Below are 18,887 nucleotides of genomic sequence, written 5' to 3' on the forward strand. Positions count from 1 at the left end.
TCTTTCTTATACAGACGGTTCTAATTTGGAACCGTCTGTACTATTACTGCTAATAGTACAGACGGTTCTAATTTGGAACCATCTGTAAAAAAGTATAGTACAAACAATTCTAAACTAGAATCGTCTGTACTATTAGTACAGATGGTTGTAGTTTGTAACCGTCTGTATTGTACCATCCCGCTTTGCTGCAAGTGCTCGTTACCATTTTCTCAGACGGTTCTAGTTTAGAGCCGACTGTGGTACCCTTTGTACAGGCGGCTCTATAGATCCGTCTGTACAAGGGCGTCCCACTAAATGGATTGTGTAGTAGTGTTTGTTTTTTAGTTTTTGAGTTATTATTGCTCTTTTGAGGTTTTAGCTTGTATTTACCTCTCTTCGGCCTTATGCAACGTTTGTTATGTCAAGTGATGTGTTTTTGCTCTTTCATGAGTTTTTGGTCACTTGAATGAGCTTATCTTGTTTTAACTTCTTCGAACTAAAATTTTTGTGCTTTGGGGTGTTATCAATGCACTCATCAAGACCTCTACTTGAGAAATTAAGTTGAAATGTGCCTTGGTTATATATGATGAGTGATTGACAAGGTTGTCGATTTGGTTTGTCGAGTTTCAGATTGTTTAAGCTTGGTTTGCTTGAAGTTCAATTGATTCTAGAATCTGGAACTTCTGGTCCAACCTGGAACTTTTGGTTCATGTGAAACCCAGACATAGAGGGGTTACCCAGAGGTCCATCTAGAACTTCCGGGTGCCACGATTTTCGGGGATTCAGTCTCATTTTGGAATATGCTTTGAACCAATTTGGGGTTTCTTTTGAGCATTTTGATTATGTACTAACTGGAGTTGGAGTTGAAAATATGTTTTTTGTTTGTCTCATGGTGTGCAAGTATTGGATACAACTTGGGGGTCGACGGTAGGATGATCGAGGACAAGTGGGGTGCTTGGTGATGGATGATAAAAGAGGCCGGGCGGAGTCAGGGGTGATCTTAGTTGTACACGTGGAGTTGAAGCGAAGCATGGAAAATGGATGGAGATGGCATGTTGACAAAGTCAAATAAAAGGGATACCGGTGCAAGTGACAAGGTAGTCCGAGGGATCAGGAGCAGGAGAGACTTGTCGGTGGTCAGGATCGGAAGACGAAGTACACACGTCGACATCATAGCGCTTGCTTAAGGTGTATGCAAGTGACGAGTCATGCTTTGAGAAGTATGCAGAGGGTTTCACGGTTTGGTCTCGAAACCGTGGGAGGACTGGAGGAGTATGTGGCACCATCGTGAAGCTTGCGTTGAGGTGAAGCTAAGTCATGAAGATGACACGGTAATTCAATGGATGAAGAGAAAAATAAACGATAATGCCTTCGGTGGTAGCTAGAAGAGCATTGAAAGGTGATAGGTAGGAGGGGCACTTTAGGAATAAGGAAACTTGGCTTCTAAGAGTCTCCCTAGGCCTATAAATAGAGAGGTAAGGCTAGAGGAGAGGGTGAACCAGCCACTTAAGCCCCTTGTGCCTATCATTTGAGAGCTTTGTGTTAGGGTTTTATAGGAGAGGAAGATGAAGGCTTAGGCTATGTATTAAGTGGGAGTTTTTGAGAGAAAAATCTTTGTAATCTGCCTAAAATATGGCTGACCTTTTCTAGTAATGAAGTTTATTTTTCTTCTCTTGCTTGAATTCACCTCCTTCTAGTTTGTCTCTATTGGTTCACTTGCGAGTTTGCAAGTTTTTCGTCTTTTGGTTGTGATTTTCGTTTTCGTGCTTAAGCTGAAATTTCCCACCTTGTTGGAGTAGTTCTTCTCGTTGCTAGAGACATAAAATTCACGTAGAAACGTACATAATTAGGTATTGAACTCCCTTGCCTCTTATCTATTAACTTGGAGACTTTCTTCACCCGGTGTTCATCTTTTTGATATTTGGGTGTTTCTTCTTAAGATCCAAGCTTGATGTGGGGATGAGTCATGGATTGGTATACTGTGAAACCTAATATTCGATTCTAAACATGAGACCCACCATTGATAGGATTTTCAAGTTTGAATTTTGAATTTTCGAAGTGTTGTTCTGTTCAACCCGAAACTTTCAGATTGAGTCTCAAACCGAGGCAGAGAACATCAACCCGGAGTTCATCTGGAGATTCTGGATACTTGGAATATTCAAATTGTACCTGAAATTTCTGGATTGGGGTTCTAAGTTTCTGTTGCGTTCTTGTTCCACTTTGTAGTGATTCTTTCTTAAAATGTATTGGATGAAAATAGGAGAAAATCATAAAAAAAATTATTGATATGCCTATTCACTCCCCCTCTACTAGACATTTTTGTCCTACACTGCTCTACCTCCACCTACTGATTTTGCCATGCCTTCTCTCGCAAGCATATGCAGTACATCATGGGGATATACCACTGAGATCTCAGAAGATGGCTCTCCTCCAGTGGAAATCTACTCTTGATAGCTTGCCGCCGTTGATGAGCTCGTGGCAGGACCACACCAGCCCGTGCAATTGGACTGGCATCACGTGTACATCCCTTCGAAATTTAACCCATTTAAATTATTTGTATCTGTTTGGTAGTGAACTGTCTGAGCCTATACCCCCAGTACTAGGCAAGCTCATCAACCTGCAAGAACTTGCTCTTAGCTGAAATAAACTTTCCGCTGCAATCCCTGTCTCTTTAGCCAATCTCACTAAGATTACCTCACTTGTTCTATATATATGTGAATCAAATTACAGGTTCTATTCCTCCGGAACTAGGCAAGCTCGTCAACTTGCAAGGTCTTGATCTCAGCAGTAACAAGCTAACTGCTGCAATTCCTGTCTCTTTATCCAATCTCACTAAATTGACTGAACTTGGTCTCGGTAAAAATCAAATCACAGGTCCCATACCCCTAGAACTAGGTCTCCTATCAAATCTCCAGTTTCTGTACCTGTTTACCAACCAACTCTCTGGTTTTATTCCTGCCAGCTTAGGAAACCTTACCAACCTCCAACATTTGTCTTTGGAAGATAATCAACTTTCTGGCTCAATACGAGAAACTTTTGGCAACCTAAAAAACATCCAATATCTGCTACTCTACACTAACCAATTATCAGGTTCCCTTCCTCATGGGTTTGAAAATTTCACAAGCATAGTTCAACTTGACCTAAGTAACAATTCCCTTTCAGGACCTTTGCCTTCAAATATATGTACAGGTGGCAAACTCGAATTATTCATGGCCCCTTTAAACATGTTTGATGGCCCTATTCCAAAGAGCTTGAAGGCATGTACAACCTTGGTTAGACTTAGACTTGATGGGAACAAGCTAACAGGAGATATATCTGAACAATTTGGTGTTTATCCACAACTCGTGAAGATAAGCTTAACGTCCAATAGGCTCTCTGATCAGATCTCACCAAATTCTAGTGCCTGTCCCCAACTAGAGGTATTGTATTTAGCAGAAATTTTTTTGACCGGCCCAATACCTCCATCTCTTTCGAAATTGTCAAACTTGGTAGAAATAAAACTCAACTCAAATCAGCTAAGTGGTGAGATTTCACTAGAAATCAGCAACTTAACAAATCTGTATAGCATGAATTTATCTTTGAATCAGTTATCCGGATCCATACCAGCCCAGTTGGGAAAGCTGAGAAATTTAGGTTACCTTGATATATCTGGTAACAATTTAAGTGGATCCATACCTGACCAATTGGGAGACTGCATCATGTTACAATCCTTGAAGGTCAACAACAAAAACTTCAACGGCAACTTGCCTGGAGCACTCGGAAATTTGGCAAACCTACAGATCTTGTTAGATGTTAGTAACAACAAACTCAATGGTGCCTTGCCACAACAACTTGGAAAGTTGCAGATGCTGGAATTTCTTAACCTGTCCCACAATCAGTTGAGTGGAAGCATTCCACCCTCTTTCACAAGCATGATGAGACAAACAACACTTGATGTGTCCTACAACAACTTGGAAGGACCAATCCCAGCAGGACATCTACTTCAAAATGCATCAGTGAACTGTTTTCTTCACAATAATGGTCTGTGTGGTAATCTCTCTGGCTTGCCACCTTGTTATTCAATTCAATTATCTGGTCACCAGAAACGAAGGCTACTTAGATTGCTACTGCCAATTGTTCTTGTTTTGGGTTTCACCATTCTTGCTATAACTGTAATCGTTACAATACTCGCTAATAACAAAACAAAGCCACCAGAAAATGCTACTACCAATGGAAGAGACATGCTGTCTGTTTGGAATTTTGATGGAAGACTAGCATTTGAGGATATCATGAGGGCAACTGAAAATTTCGACGACAAGTACATCATTGGAACAGGAGGATATGGCAAAGTGTACAAAGCACAACTTCAAGATGGTTAGCTAGTTGCAGTGAAGAAGCTTCACTCCACTGAATATGAGGTGAACGATAAGATTTCGTAGTGAAATGGAGATCTTACCACAAATCCGACAATGAAGCATTGTTAAACTGTATGGATTCTGCTCCCAGGGTATAAGTTTCTCGTCTATGATTACATTGAGCGGGGAAGCCTCCATATGACCTTACAAAACGAGGAACTAGCCAAGGAATTTGATTGGCAGAAGAGAACTGCTCTTGTAGAAGACGTAGCTCAAGCGATAGCTTATTTGTATTATGAGTGTAACCCGCCTATAATCCATCGAGATATCACAAGAAACAACATCTTGCTCGATACAACTTTCAAGGCTTATGTCTCAGATTTCGGCACAGCAAGGATTTTGAAACCTGATTCATCAAACTGGAGCACGCTAGCTGGGACATATGGTTATATAGCTCCTGGTATATGTTTTTATTCTCAAACTAGAATTATAATTGTATATGTACACTTATTCCTAATTTGAGTGTTTCGTTATTGTGCAGAGCTATCCTACACCTCTGGTGTGGTTGTGCTAGAGATGGTGATGGGGAGGCATCCAGAAGATCTTTTACATCACCTTGCATCATCAAGGGAGCAGCATATGCATCTTAAGGAAATCCTGGACCAACGACCTGCAGCACCAACAAAAACAGAAGAGAAAGACATAGTTCTCCTCATGAAGGCGGCATTTTCTTGCCTGCAATCTTCTCCACAAGCAAGGCCAACAATGCAGGAGGCATACCAGAACTATGCAGGAGGCACTTACCCATCGTCAGTCTTCTAGTTCCTTCCCTAGACATTTCAGTGAAATTACACTAGATGAGCTCCAGGATGCATAATCATGGTACCAAGGCTCAGTCCTCTCATGTATCAGCATAAGTAGTGTTCTAGTACATATAATGTTACGCTAAACCAGAATCAGTGATAAGACGTCGTTTCTAGATGCTGCCTGTACTACTGGTAAACACCAGAAGAATAGCTTAACTATTTGCTGAAATGATTAAAATCAAGGAAACAAATGTATCAATATCATCATTCACTGCAAAAATTATGCAAATGAAAGGAACTATTATGTATGAGCTCAATACAACCGGCGTGCCAAGAGACAGGGAGGTGCGGCTAGCCTCTGCGCAGGAGGCGCCAACTATGCCCGCAACAGAGGATCAGGATTGATCTCTATCTCTTTAGTTTATGTTTGAGTCAGTTTGGTTCAATAAGATTAGCATGCTATGAGTTCAGGAGTTTTTTAGCATTAAGATTGACTTAGTTCAGACTTGGGGAGATTGGAGTCGTGGAGTCCAGCCGGCTATGTAAGCCCCACCTGTTGTATCCCTTTTGGCAAGCAATGAAGAAACAGTTTACCCTCTCATTTCCTTTCTCTAATTTTTCATCTCCTGCTGCTAGGCACCGGCCTCAGCATCTCCTAACCCAACCAGGGGCAGGAAACTGGTGAAGGAACAACCGGAGACCTCCCACGGCTATCCAACAGATAAATATAGTTACCGTTAAGCATTCCTTCAGTGTGCACCTATGGTCTGTCTTTTTATTTTTCAACAATATGTAGTCTTGTAAGGAAATCGATAGTCCTTATCAATTTTGTAAACATCACAAATGAGTTACAATCTATCATCACAAAAGTAGGATAATCATCAACAGAAGGCAATTCATTTCTCCTATTAAACACCTAGTCAGGGGCACAGCTGCCTTTGTTCAAGGGGGCTTAGTAACTGGTAGTAGTACATCAATTCAGCTTATGCCTATTTGTGCTTAATTTGTTCCTTGGTGGTATGAGGAGAGATGCAAGGTTTACAAAATTGAGGAATCTTGATTAGCTTGCTTGTTGAAACAAAGAAGCGTCATCATTATAAATTTGTCAACTTGCTCCTGAACGTTGTGCTAAACCTTTAGCATTGGACAATTATGCATCCCCCTCACCCCCCCCCCCCCCTCCCAAAAAAAATCCCAAAAATCCTAGCTGTGTCACTGCTATTTCGTCTGTAGGAACATAAAATCGGTCAACCCAGACCTTAACATCCTCTGCTATTAATCCTAAGAATTGACAAAAAAATATATATTACTTACAATTTACATGCTAGCGTACCATGGAAATCTCCTCATAAGGCACATACCATGGAAATATGCTAAGTTTCAGGACTCTGTTTGTTGTACAAGTACGCTTGTAGTGGTACCATCCAATAAATATCACTTACTACAATGGAATTCCAAGCTCTGAAGCCCTAGCAATTCATATAAAGAAAATGAGCATAGCTAGAAATATTACCATTGTACATAGAAAGGTAAATGCAAGCCTCGGCCAAATTCCGAAAAGAAAAACCCTAGGTCAGCTGTTCAATTTCAACATAGAACAGAGAACTCTAGTTAGTTGCTCAGTTTTTCCAATTTGCACTCAAGCACCCACAAGCAGTTAATATTTGAGTGGGAATTGACATTACGAACACATTCTACCATCATCTTACCCTAATGGCTCGTACAAAGGCATTGAGTGATTATTCATTGAAAATGTAAAGGAATTCAGTTGGAAACACCAAAATAGTCCCTTCTATTGATGCAATTCCAAGGTATTCTTTAAACAAGTGCCACTCCAAATTATTTGCTATTTCCTTAGTTTTAATTATCTCCCTTCTTTTCCCATTTTCCCCCAACCTGATGTGAATGGATGATTTCCATATTTATAACTAGCCGCATGACACTGCTTACTGCCACTGCCTCCTTGCACCACGCAGTGGCTGCTTCTTGAGAACTAGCCAGCATTAACGTCTGGGGATGACTTCTGTTTCTGCTGCTTAAGTGCCATTCATACTGGCTTATCAGTGTTTACCTTTACTTCATTGGTGCTTGTCGAACCATGCCTCCATGCTGGCTTCATACGCACACCAAACCTACGCTTTGGCCGAGTACCAAGTACCAACCGCACTGAGTTGTGACCATTTGGTGACACCAGCAAGAAGCCACAAAGAAGGTCAACTGGCAAAACCATACATTCATGTCAGCAAAACAGAAGAAACAACAAACAATAGATGTGACAGCTTTTTGTGTAGGACAATGGAGTAATTTTTTATTTATATGTACAAGTAACTACAGACAATACGAAAGTAGAGCGACCACAGTTCCAAATGCATTAGAAAAAGGGTTAACATGACCGTATAATGCACCAGCAGATAAATAAGTCCTATGCGATCTTACTGTGAGTCGTTCCATTACAAGAATACTAGATGGAAGAGACTCATATATTTGAATCAAAATCCATCAGGAGCACCTTTCATCCGGTTCCAGTTCAGGAACGAGCAGGGAGGAGAAGATATTATGGATACTGAACGACAGCATGCAGACAAGATTAATCCAATTTAACTTTGTTAGATTTGCTTACTGCCCAAAAAGTGCTCTCAGAAAGATAGAGAAAGCTATATATATGAGTTTTATACATGCATTACACATGTAGTCTCATCTCCCAATCAAATGTTTCAATCTTCGAACCACCACATTGTCGCCTTAAACAACGCATGCAACATTGTTCAAGATTATGCAATCAACAGCTGTAATCCTGTTTTTTCTGCTTGTTCCATGCCTTCTTGAATTGCAAGCATATACAACTTGGCAAGAAGGCATATCATTGAGTCAACAAGCAGCCCTCCTTCACTGGAAGTTTCCACTCCAGAGTTCCTCGGTACAGATGAGCTCTTGGTAGCAACATACCATCACGTGCAATTGGACTGGCAACATGTCTTAATCAATATCAACCATTATTCATTTGTAATTCACTCTACCATTATCATCAGTCCATCGTCTTCTTTGGCATTCCCTTTTTGTATAACCTTTTAAAATTAAACAAACATAATGGGAAATCAGCTATCCATTAAATGTAAAGAACCAAAATACACAGAACTATTGTAAAAGATGTTGCAGCAACAACAGAACGCCTGAATATTTAGACTGTTTACAACCTTTGACAGCCCAGTTACCTGGTTTGACAATCTAAGGCTCGGCGCCTCACCGACATGTGGATCATGGGACCCAATGTCAGTGAGACAATGAAGTGGCAAATCCTTACACGAGCTTGAATGGAGTGGAAAATTCTTAATTTTCCCTTACCTTGCTCAGCCTGCACATTCTCTTTGCCTCAAGAAGCAAGAAATGATAAGAAAGTTCCTCACGCATCCTCTTTACCAACAAAATCCGACACAATGCACCCTATACAACTTGAAAACTTGTTAATCCAATCTATACAGTTCCTTTTCATTTTCAGCTCTTAAGTGTCTAATCCATTAATTTATGCCCAGTGCCAGTAAGAAAAACCAAGGTGAGCTAAAGATAATCCCTTGATGTCCTACAGAAGGGAAAATATGACTAGTCATTAACAGGACATGATAGCTCAATTCTTTGCTGGTATGTTTTATAAACTAACTCTAGGATAAACTGGATAGATATAACATGCAGAAATTGGCATAAAAGAGCTAACTTGTAAATTCAGTGGCATTGTCGGCTAAAGGTGGTCATATCTAGCTCAATCCTTTAGTGAAGACCATACTTATATAACTCTACAACGAGGCCTAACCAATTTTATGCAAAATCTGTTCTATTTTAATTGACCTCCCTGGCCTACACTAGATAAGCACTTACTAAATTTGGTTGTACAATGTGAGCAAACATACCAATCCAGCAGAACCAAATTCTCCTCCCAACCATTTGTCCATGTTTGAGCCTCCAAGAACCAAAATAATCAGAGCCCTTGCAGCTCTGATTAGAAGCTAAGGCATCCAAGCAGCCATCCAGACAATATGAGATCAATCAAATAGATTGCAATTAACAAGAAAGCTAAATTTATCTCCAATCCTTTGTTCGATACTTTCAATTCACACAAAAATTCCAACTATACATATAGCAATTATATCACTCCCTTTAGCCCCCAACGTTTTAGCTGTATACATACATACAGGAGGAACAAGAACAAGACCATGGTCACGCCGCGGCGGCAGTGCCTTCCGCTTCCTTCCCTTTCTTGGCCACCGCCTCCTCCTCCTCCTTGTCTTCATCGTCCTCCAGATCGGCGACCAGGGCCTCGAGCACGACGGACTTAGGGTTGACCATGGGCGGTCCCTTCTCCCTGCCCTCGAGCTCGTCGAGATCGAAGGTGATGAGCCTGTCCCAGTTGCCGCCCTCGAAGAGCACCCCGACCTTGCCGTCAGTAACGCGCTGCACGATACCGCAGTACATGTGGTAGCCGTTGCTGGGATTCTTGACGAGCACTACCATGCCGGGAAGGAACAACGGCAGCTCCGGCGGCCGCGGCGGCGCCGCAGTGGCGAGCACAGTGGATGCCCGCTGGGACTCGGGTTTCTTGGGGGGAGGTGGCGGGTTCTTGGCGACGAAGTCCTTGAGGCCGACCTCGCCGCCGGGGAAGCCGCCGGTGAGGCCCATCATCTCCTTCTCGAATGCGTCCGCGTCCACCCCCGGCGGCGCCTCCGTTGGCGAAGGCTCTGTGGCCAGAGAAGGGGAGGGCGCGGGCGAGGATGTGGTGAAGGTGGGGGAGGAAGCGAGTTCTCTGCGGATGCCGACCTCGCCGTTGCAGAGGCCGCGGCCGCCGAGGAGGTCGGCGACGCGGAAGGAGGCGGAGGCGAGGGTGAGAGTGCGGGTGCTGGGGCAGCGGCGAGGGGCAGAGGAAGGAGGGGGTGGTGGGCGGCGCCATTGGAGGAGAGGAGTGCGTGCGTAGCACAGCAGGAGAGGATGTGTGGAGGTGGAAGGCGGAAAGGGAATGAAGCGCCATGCTCGCTCCCTGCCACGTGGCGTCCCTCCTATGTTTTGCGTAGCAGCCCAGGCGAAGTGACGAGCTGACGTGGATGTGTTGTTTTTCCTTTCTTTGTGATGGCTTTTCTTTTTCTTTCTGAACAGAAAAAACTCTATGCCTACATACAGCAAATAATGGATGCATTTGATTGTCATAGCATGTACTGAGTTAGATGATAAAAAACCATATATATAGTAGAAATAGTAATCTTTATATATACTGATTGATTGTTCATCCGGAATCTCCACGTTAATTCGTGGATAAAAACCTAGAAATTTTCACATTAATAAAAAAACTAGAAATTCTCAAGTAGATAAGCTGGTGCAATGGATTCACCATGTTGCGCAAAAAGAAAAATGGCCCGAAAAATGGCCTTGGGCCAGATCTGGAATTGAGAGGATCTCGGCCCAAGACAGGTTCGCATGTTTGAATTGGTTTGATATTATTCATGGAGCACAGATTTGAATTATGAATGGGATTCAAATTCAAATTTTCAACCAAAGATCCAGTAAAATCAGAACCAATTTGCAGCATGAACCAGTTTGTGTATGGTTTGACTTTTGAAAATAAACTCAATTTTGGAGTGATCATACAAATTGTACTGTGGTTGTAATTTATAAAAAAAATAGTGATTTTTGTTTTTCTATCAAATGCGCAAAATATAGAGTGTTACGGCACACCAATTGGCAGCTTTATGTTTCAGAGGATTGACCGCTGATGATCCATGTTACCATTATAATCTGCATTTTGAGTTTATGAATCCATATCATACTACAAAAAGGTTAAAAGTTGTAAATGTACTCTACTTCATGTATCGGAAACTCTACAATGCGACCTGTCGTGCACAATGCACGACCCTGATGTCACCGCAGATGGGCGGTGGCGGTGGCGGAGCAGCGAGATGGCGATGGCGCTGCCGGCCGCGGGAAGGTAGGAAGGCGGTGGGCAGGGTCAAGGTGGGAGTGTCACACCGACTAGAGATTAGGGGAGGGCGGGGTTAAGGAGGCGACGTGTGGGCGATGAGCAGCGTAGCGAGGTGACAGGGATGCTACTGGCCGTCGATAGTGGCAAGGGAGGCAAAGGCACGATGGGTAGCCACGGCACCAAGGATGAGGGGGTGGAACAGCGGGGCGGGGCTGTGATTGAGGAAGGCCCTAGAGAAGACGAGTTGATGAGAGGAAGACGAAGTCGTGAGAGGAAGAAGAGAGGGGTCACACAATTCGTTGTAGGGCAACCAATCACGCTATAACATTGTCCCTTATGTATGTTCACATAACCTGGGTGTTAGAATGCCTAAAACAGGTAGAATGGGGTTGGATTTCATAGATCCTCATATATGGCCAGCTGTTGTAACCGCACCATATATCAGAAATTAACTATGACACACATATACGTACATAGATACACACTATATATATGTATATATATATATGTGTGTGTGTGTCTATATATCTATATATATATATATATATATATATATATATATATATATATATATATATATATATATATATATATATATATATATATCAACTGTCAAACCTATGTTTGAGATGGTGTCGTGATCGTGGTTACCCATATATAACTATTAAGGTTTAGTTTATTTTTGTTATAGATTGTCACAATTTGGATTATGTGGGAAAAAAAAAACTTTTTCCCATCAGATTGTAAATTGCAGGATTTTATAGTACAACTTAGCTTGTGAATTGTGAGAATCAGTTTTTAGATTGGAGCCATTTGTTTTTGCTTTTACTTTTGGAGTTATAATTCATAATATGAATAAAAAAACAAATTAGGCTTAAGGCCTAAGCCTCACTGAGGAATAAACAGCAAGAAATATCACACAAAAGATACTTGTACTAGCAGGCTTTGGAAATACCATAATTTCATGCTAGATTTTTTTTTTTTTTTTTTGGTCTTGTCATTGTCCAAACAACACATATGATTGGAGGGAGTATCATTCAGCTTGATGGGACTGTTCTATTGTAAACATCGGATTTTTCAAACAAAATGGTTAATGAGCTAATAGATGTCTAACACAGGATTGACTTCAAGGCATGTTTTAGATATGTTTTATTTAAGGTTTATTTGTCTACATCACAAGTGTTCACTGTGTTACCAACAAATAGCTCCCTAAGATACAATAAAACCACATCGTCTGCATGTGCGTTTGTGAAGACGGACATGGATGCTCTTCAAACATTTTAGGCCGTCAATTACTAAATTGTGATACTCTTGCATAGGCACATATACTAGCGATCTGAGTGAGAGTGTTTTGCGGTATAGCCATGCGTTGTTGGTTTCTTCTTTCTTGCCATGAATAATATAGAATTGTGTCATATTTATACTTTATCAACTCCATCTCTAAAGACTCTTCATAAATCACTAATAGACAATAGTTCATTATTAAGAGACACAACGCTTTATGAATCATCAAAGGGCATGATGATTCATCAACCATCGTGATGATTCAATATTTAGCACATGCGTAAATTGTTATCACGGCGTCCAAAATAATAACCGCTAACAGGTGGTTACAAATGTAGAGACAATACACATGCAATATTAAATACAAATGGTTATTAGCATGGTCTATTAGACTATTTTTTATGATGGAATTTTTCCCTCACATGTGATAAAACAAATAAAAAATAAGTAATGGAATTTGTACCTAAAATAATTTACTTTATTTTGAAAATCTCCAACAAGATGGATATCAGTTCGTGACAATTGAATTAAAGATCCTCACATATGTAGCGCAGATATAAAGTTCTTCCTTTTCCATGTCGCAATCTATAATGAGGGCTGGCATGCAAATGGCTACCGTACATACGTACGCACACAGAAATTTTCATTCCTGATTTTCTTTACAAACATGGGATTAATAATCAATTTACTCAAATTTTCTTTGCGCTTTGGGCTCTATTTATTTTAGCTTTGGATGATGGATTATGATTTTAAAAACTAAAGCTGAAACAAATAGATCGCTTTTTATAAGTGATCCCTACAATTCAACCCCTTTGTGGCTATAATCTATCTCCTATTAACTTTTGTGGATAGTGAAAATAGAGAATATTAGCGTATGTTTGTTTTAACTAGGAATTTTAAAAAGCTACTTTTAAAAGGTAAAACTAAAACAAACAAATAAATTGTACAATATGTTTTTCAAAATTTAACTCTATTTTCTACCACACTCTATAAGCCATCCCTCATCAGCTTTTTACATATTATAACTATAAATAAAAGAAAGATGACTACCAAACTTAAAGTAATTACCAATTAATACTATTACTATTTTTGAACCGTTATTTATAAGAACAGCGCACCAAACCAATGGAGGGGTCGGAACCCCTCGCACCAGACAGATGAATCATCGCTGCGTTGTGTTGAGAGAGATCGGATGACATGGCCAACGCGGTGGCAAAACGTGAACCCGGTGCTGGCCCAAGAAGCCCGACGTAAGTATTGTTTGCCGAATTGTAATTTTTGCTCCCCTCGGAATTCGGTGTCTTTGGCCGATTTTTGTTTGGTTGTTGCAGTTTCTGTACCCTGAAATTGCCTATCTGATATGACCTTGGACTCATACAGGATACAAGAGTTCAAGGATCCCTCGATTTGTCCAATGCCATTGACATGCTCCTCCTCGTGGGGAGGTGGCTATAATCTGAGAATAAAAGATGACGTGCATTGAAACCGTACCGTCTCTGCTTCCAGATACAAGTCTTGTGCACAGCGAAAACGAAGCTTGCTTTGGCGACACAAATCATAGGTAACCATTTTTTTCCTTTAATTTCTTTAGGGCAAACTAGTGAATAGGTGCAAATATACAAACAATTATTATAGTTCGTCTGATTCTTATTTAAAGGCTACGATTGATCCCTCCATCTCACCAGTAGATGGGTGTCAGGGGATGATCTTCGGAGTGTATCGTATGACAGGCGCGTTGATCGGCGTTTCTTTATGGTGAGATGGGATGGACATAAGAAAATAAGGATTTATCCAAGTTCAAGCATCTCGTGGAATAATAGCTTTATATCCTGTGTATTTTCTTATAGATTGAATGAACTTGTTACAGAATATCCTATCCTTTACACGTCGGGTACTCCATTATATAACAGGAGAAAAAGAGTACATACAAATAGATCGTGTTAAACCATACAATAGATCTACTCCTGACGAAACCAACTACTCTTAGGTCATTATTACAGGAATATGCACGTTCATCCTGCTCTAGTCACCCTTCAGGCCCTACCACGTCCATGGAGCGCTATCACGTTCGCTTGCGAGACCGTTCCGTAACTATAAATGCTACGGGACGGGTCACTCTAACTTTACGTCTGCCCACGACCATACTTGCCGAAAAGAGGTACTCGAGGAAGAACAAACTTAAATAGACAGTATTTAATGTGATTTAACTGGTTAGGTGAGTACATGCCCTATGACCAGCAGAGGCCGGTCACAGGGTCTTCTCCCTCAATCAGGGGGCTGGTCGACTGAGCTTCACCCTGATCGTGGGGTGAAGCCGTGGTCTCGAGGATGCCAACCATCGGCTGATATTTGGTAGTATAGGGCTCGTCTGGTGGGACACTCCTTATCTATTACACCGATAAGAGGTTATTTCACCATAAATGTTGGCATCCATCAAAGGAAGTGTAAAACTTAAACAATATTTTTATGTGTTAAAACTACCCACGCCATTTTTTATATATTAAAAATATATGCTATCGACAATATATATATTTAGTCATATAGTTTGACTTTCTAGGACATTGCTCCTTTTAATCAAAGAAAGTATGATTGACCAAAGCGACGGCCAGGTCATTTTTTTTATATTGAGACTTGTACGTGGTTAATCTGAAGCATCTTTGTTGCAAATAGGTAAAGAAGTGTAAATGTGCAAATCTTGAATGTCGTCCGTCTGATCTCTATCCGAAGGTTATGGTGGATCTTACTAGTGGAAAAGTTGGTTTGTAGAAAATCTCCACGCGATCACGAAATATCGTGAAACAACCCCTTATCGGTGTAATAGGTAAGAGGTGCCCCATCAGGCGGGCCCATATTTTCTGTGTTAAAACTACCCACGCCATTTTTTATATATTAAAAATATATGCTATCGATAATATATATATTTAGTCATATAGTTTGACTGTCTAGGAAATTGCTCCTTTTAATCAAAGAAATTTTGATTGACCAAAGCGACGGTCAGGTCATTTTTTTATATTTAGACTTGTACTTGGTTAATCTGGGGAATCTTTGGTGCAAACAAGTAAATAAGTGTAAACGTGCACATATCGAATGTCGTCCGTCTGATCTCTATCCGAACGTTGTGGTTGATCCTACTAGTGGAAGAGTTGATTAGCATAAAATCTTTGTGTGATCACGAAATGTCGTGAAATAACCCCTTGTCGATGTAATAGGTAAGAGATGCCCCATCGGGCGGGCCCATGCTACCAAATGTCAGCCGACAGTTGGCGCCCTCGAGACCACAGCTTCACCCCATGACCAGGGCGGGGCTCAGTTGACCAGCCCCTGGTAGACGGAGAAGACCATGCGACCAGCCTATTGGTCACATGGCGGATACGCACCAAACTAGTCAAATCGCATTAAATATCATCCACTCAAGTTTTTTTCTTACCTAGGCACCTCCTTTCAGCAAGCATGGTCGTGGGCAGACGTAAAGTTGGAGTGACCCGTCCTACAGCATTTATTGCTACAGGACGATCTCGTAGGCGAACGTGACAACGCTCGACGGACGTGACATCCTGCAGGGCGACCAGAGAAGGATGGGCATGCATACCCCCCGTAATGATGGTCTAGGAGTAGTTGTCTTCATTAGGAGTAGGTATGTTGTATGGCTTGGCATGTTCCAATTGTATGTACTCTTTTCCCCTGTTATATAAAGGGGAAGGACCTGGCTTGTAAAGAGGAGGACATTATGTAACAAGTTCATCCAATCTATAAGAAAATACACATGATTATCCCACATTATACGTAGGGCTATTATCCCATAGGAGGCCTGAACCTGGATAAAACCCCATGTTCTAGTGTCCATCCGATCCCACCATAAAGAAACGCCGATCAACGCGCTCGTTGTCCGATACACCCTGGATTCATTATCAGGGATCATCCCCTAACACCCGGTGGGGCATCCACTTACCTATTACACCGATAGTAGCCCGTAAGCCCCCTCACGAATATGGCGGACTAAGTGGTTCGCCATAGTGGCTCGTGGTTGAGTCTAGTTGTGCCACTTGGGCCCCAAGTGAGTCCATGTTCGCCTTGGGGAGTGGTCGACTCAAGAAACCGCATCCTGAGGGGAGGTTAAACGTTCAAAGAGAGGGTGAGAGAGAGAATCATGGAGGGAAAATGAAATGGTGCTGGACCCAGAAGAATTTTGATTCCCCAAGCACAACCTCTCGAAATTCAAAAGGACCAGATCCCACGGCGGTTGAGATACTACGGCGGCCCTTTAAATTGGAGCGCAGAGGTTCCTCACGAACCTTTCCATCATCTCCCTTAGCCTCTAAGCGTCCGCACCTAGAGCCCCTCATCTCTACCTCCGTTCTTGCCACCAAAGCATCTTTCTCCGTCGTTCGATGGCTCACACCAACAGCGAGCCTGCCTTCCCCAAATCCAAGTGTGATACGGTGAGGCTGAAGCAAATGCACGATGCCGGCCTTCTCACTCACCCGCTCTGGGTATCTCTCTGGGGAGAGCGCACCCGCTCCTCGCTCGGGGGACATCATAATGTTTGTCTCTTTCTTCTTGGCTGGTCTCGTACCAGCCTTCTCTGAGTTCTTCGACATCGACCACCTCTATCTCAACCCCAATTCCATTGTCATGCTGAGCATATTTGCTCATCTATGTGAGAACTTCGTCGGGGTTGAACCATGCCTAGACATCTTTCGGTTCTTCTACGCATGCCGGTTGGTGACCGGACCGGCCATCGGAAGCTGCAGGTTCCATCTTCACGATGGCGTCGCAGACTCCTACATCAAAGTGGGCCTCAAGTTGTCGCGATCGTGCTGGAGGGAGGAGTGGTTCCACCTCATGACAGACAACTCCTTGGGCATCCTTAGCGTGCCGAGCGCATCGGCGCAGGTCATGGACAACTGGGGGAGAAGCCCTACAACTACTCCAGAGCTGCTAACCCTCGCCAAACGGATCGGCCAGCTCCGTGAGGTCGGGCTGACAGGGTCGGACGTCGTCCATGACTTCATCTAGCGTCGGTTATGCCCCTTGTAGAGGCGAGCACATCTTGCATTCCAGTATGCTAGGCCATACAACATCACTCAAGAGAGCTTGTCAGGTAATGCCGCAGCCATTTCCCTGGTGTTTTCATACCGATGAAGCCATCTCACATCTCCCATTTTATCCAGATCTTACCGATGAGGCCGTTGACTCGCGGGTTTGAAACCTAATGTTGGCTACCCCAAGGAAAGACGGTCCTTCGACCGACACCCCTCCGCTGTGCGATCTTCCTTCATCAAAAAAAGCACAGCTTAGGAGGGTAAGTTTGGTATTTCTAAAATTCTTGCCCGCAAGTCTTCTCCTAGGTTAAGGTTTCATGGTTTGCGTCACTGCAGGGTCTTCTTGATGTCTATGTCTTGCGCCCAATAATCGGTGAATTCCTAGATGTCCCTAAGGCCGCCTCATGGAGAGAGGCTCACCAAGACACCCATCATAGTACCCAATCGACCACTGCCTCGCTTAGTGTTGGCCTTGCTGACAACCAATCTGGTCGTGGTATAGACCCATCTGGTTGCGGCGATGACCAGGTTGCTCAGAGTCAGCCACTGACCACAGGTGAACGTTATGCGAGTAGTGCCAGTTAGCAGAGGAGTGACCAGTCTCACACAAAGCCAGCAGGGGCGCCCAGGCTAATGTTTGTCAAGCCTTCGGGTAACGGGGAAGAGGTCGACAGCGGATCCAACTTCCCCAGAAGTGTCTAAACGTGTCCGTGGGACACCAACCTCCCCTCCGCCTATTCTCAGCAGCTTCACGAGGACGCGCGTTGTGCTCACCGCTCCATTCATGTGGTAAGCTATCTGGTTAGGCGTAGATACTTTGTGTTCTTTCCTTGACTCCGCAATTTGCTGTCGTTGTAGGTCTTTGACCCCCTCAATAACACCGGGTACAACTCCTCTACCGCCCTAGTTGGACGCCTCAACCCTCGGGACACCCACGACTTCGCCATCGGGGTTGCTTGTTGTGGCGTCCACACCTGTCGAGCCATCTGCAGCATTTCCTACAGCACCTTCTTCTACCTCTGACTCATTCACCTTGGTCATGAACCTCTCTGCCTCCATCAGCAAACTGAACACAGAGAAAGAGGCGGCAGACCACACATGTGTTGAGCTAGAGAAGCTGGTGGCCGACGAGAAGGAGGCGAGGCATGCACTTTAGCAAGAGAAGGCTACCCTCATCACCCGAAGTGCCAAACAATTGGAGGATGAGCAGATGACCCACGGTTTTGTAAGGAACGCCTTCCTAGCAATGCGGGGGGGCCCTGGGGAGCGTCGGGCTGAAAGTCACCAGGCCAATGGAAGAAGCCACGTAGGGCTGGGCCTACGTCATTAGCATCTTAGCATAGAAGTTCACCCAGCTCTCGGGAATCCTAGCAGCGAGGACCATGGAGGGCGTGGTGAAGGCGGCAAAAGCCTCGGCGGAGTACGTTCTCCAGTGCTACCGTTACCGCAACCTAAACTTCAACCTTGAGGTTGTTCGGGAGAG

At 43.0% G+C, this 18,887-nt stretch overlaps 2 pseudogenes; one reads left to right on the forward strand and one right to left on the reverse strand.

Moving 5' to 3' along the window:
- Positions 1–2,210: 2,210 nt before the first annotated feature.
- Positions 2,211–5,785, forward strand: LOC133906886 (MDIS1-interacting receptor like kinase 2-like; annotated as a pseudogene).
- A 3,377-nt stretch (positions 5,786–9,162) lies between these two features.
- Positions 9,163–10,149, reverse strand: LOC133906895 (NAD(P)H-quinone oxidoreductase subunit S, chloroplastic-like; annotated as a pseudogene).
- Between the last annotated feature and the right edge of the window lie 8,738 nt (positions 10,150–18,887).

Source organism: Phragmites australis, chromosome 24, assembly GCF_958298935.1.
Source record: "Phragmites australis chromosome 24, lpPhrAust1.1, whole genome shotgun sequence".
Lineage (NCBI taxonomy): Eukaryota > Viridiplantae > Streptophyta > Magnoliopsida > Poales > Poaceae > Phragmites > Phragmites australis.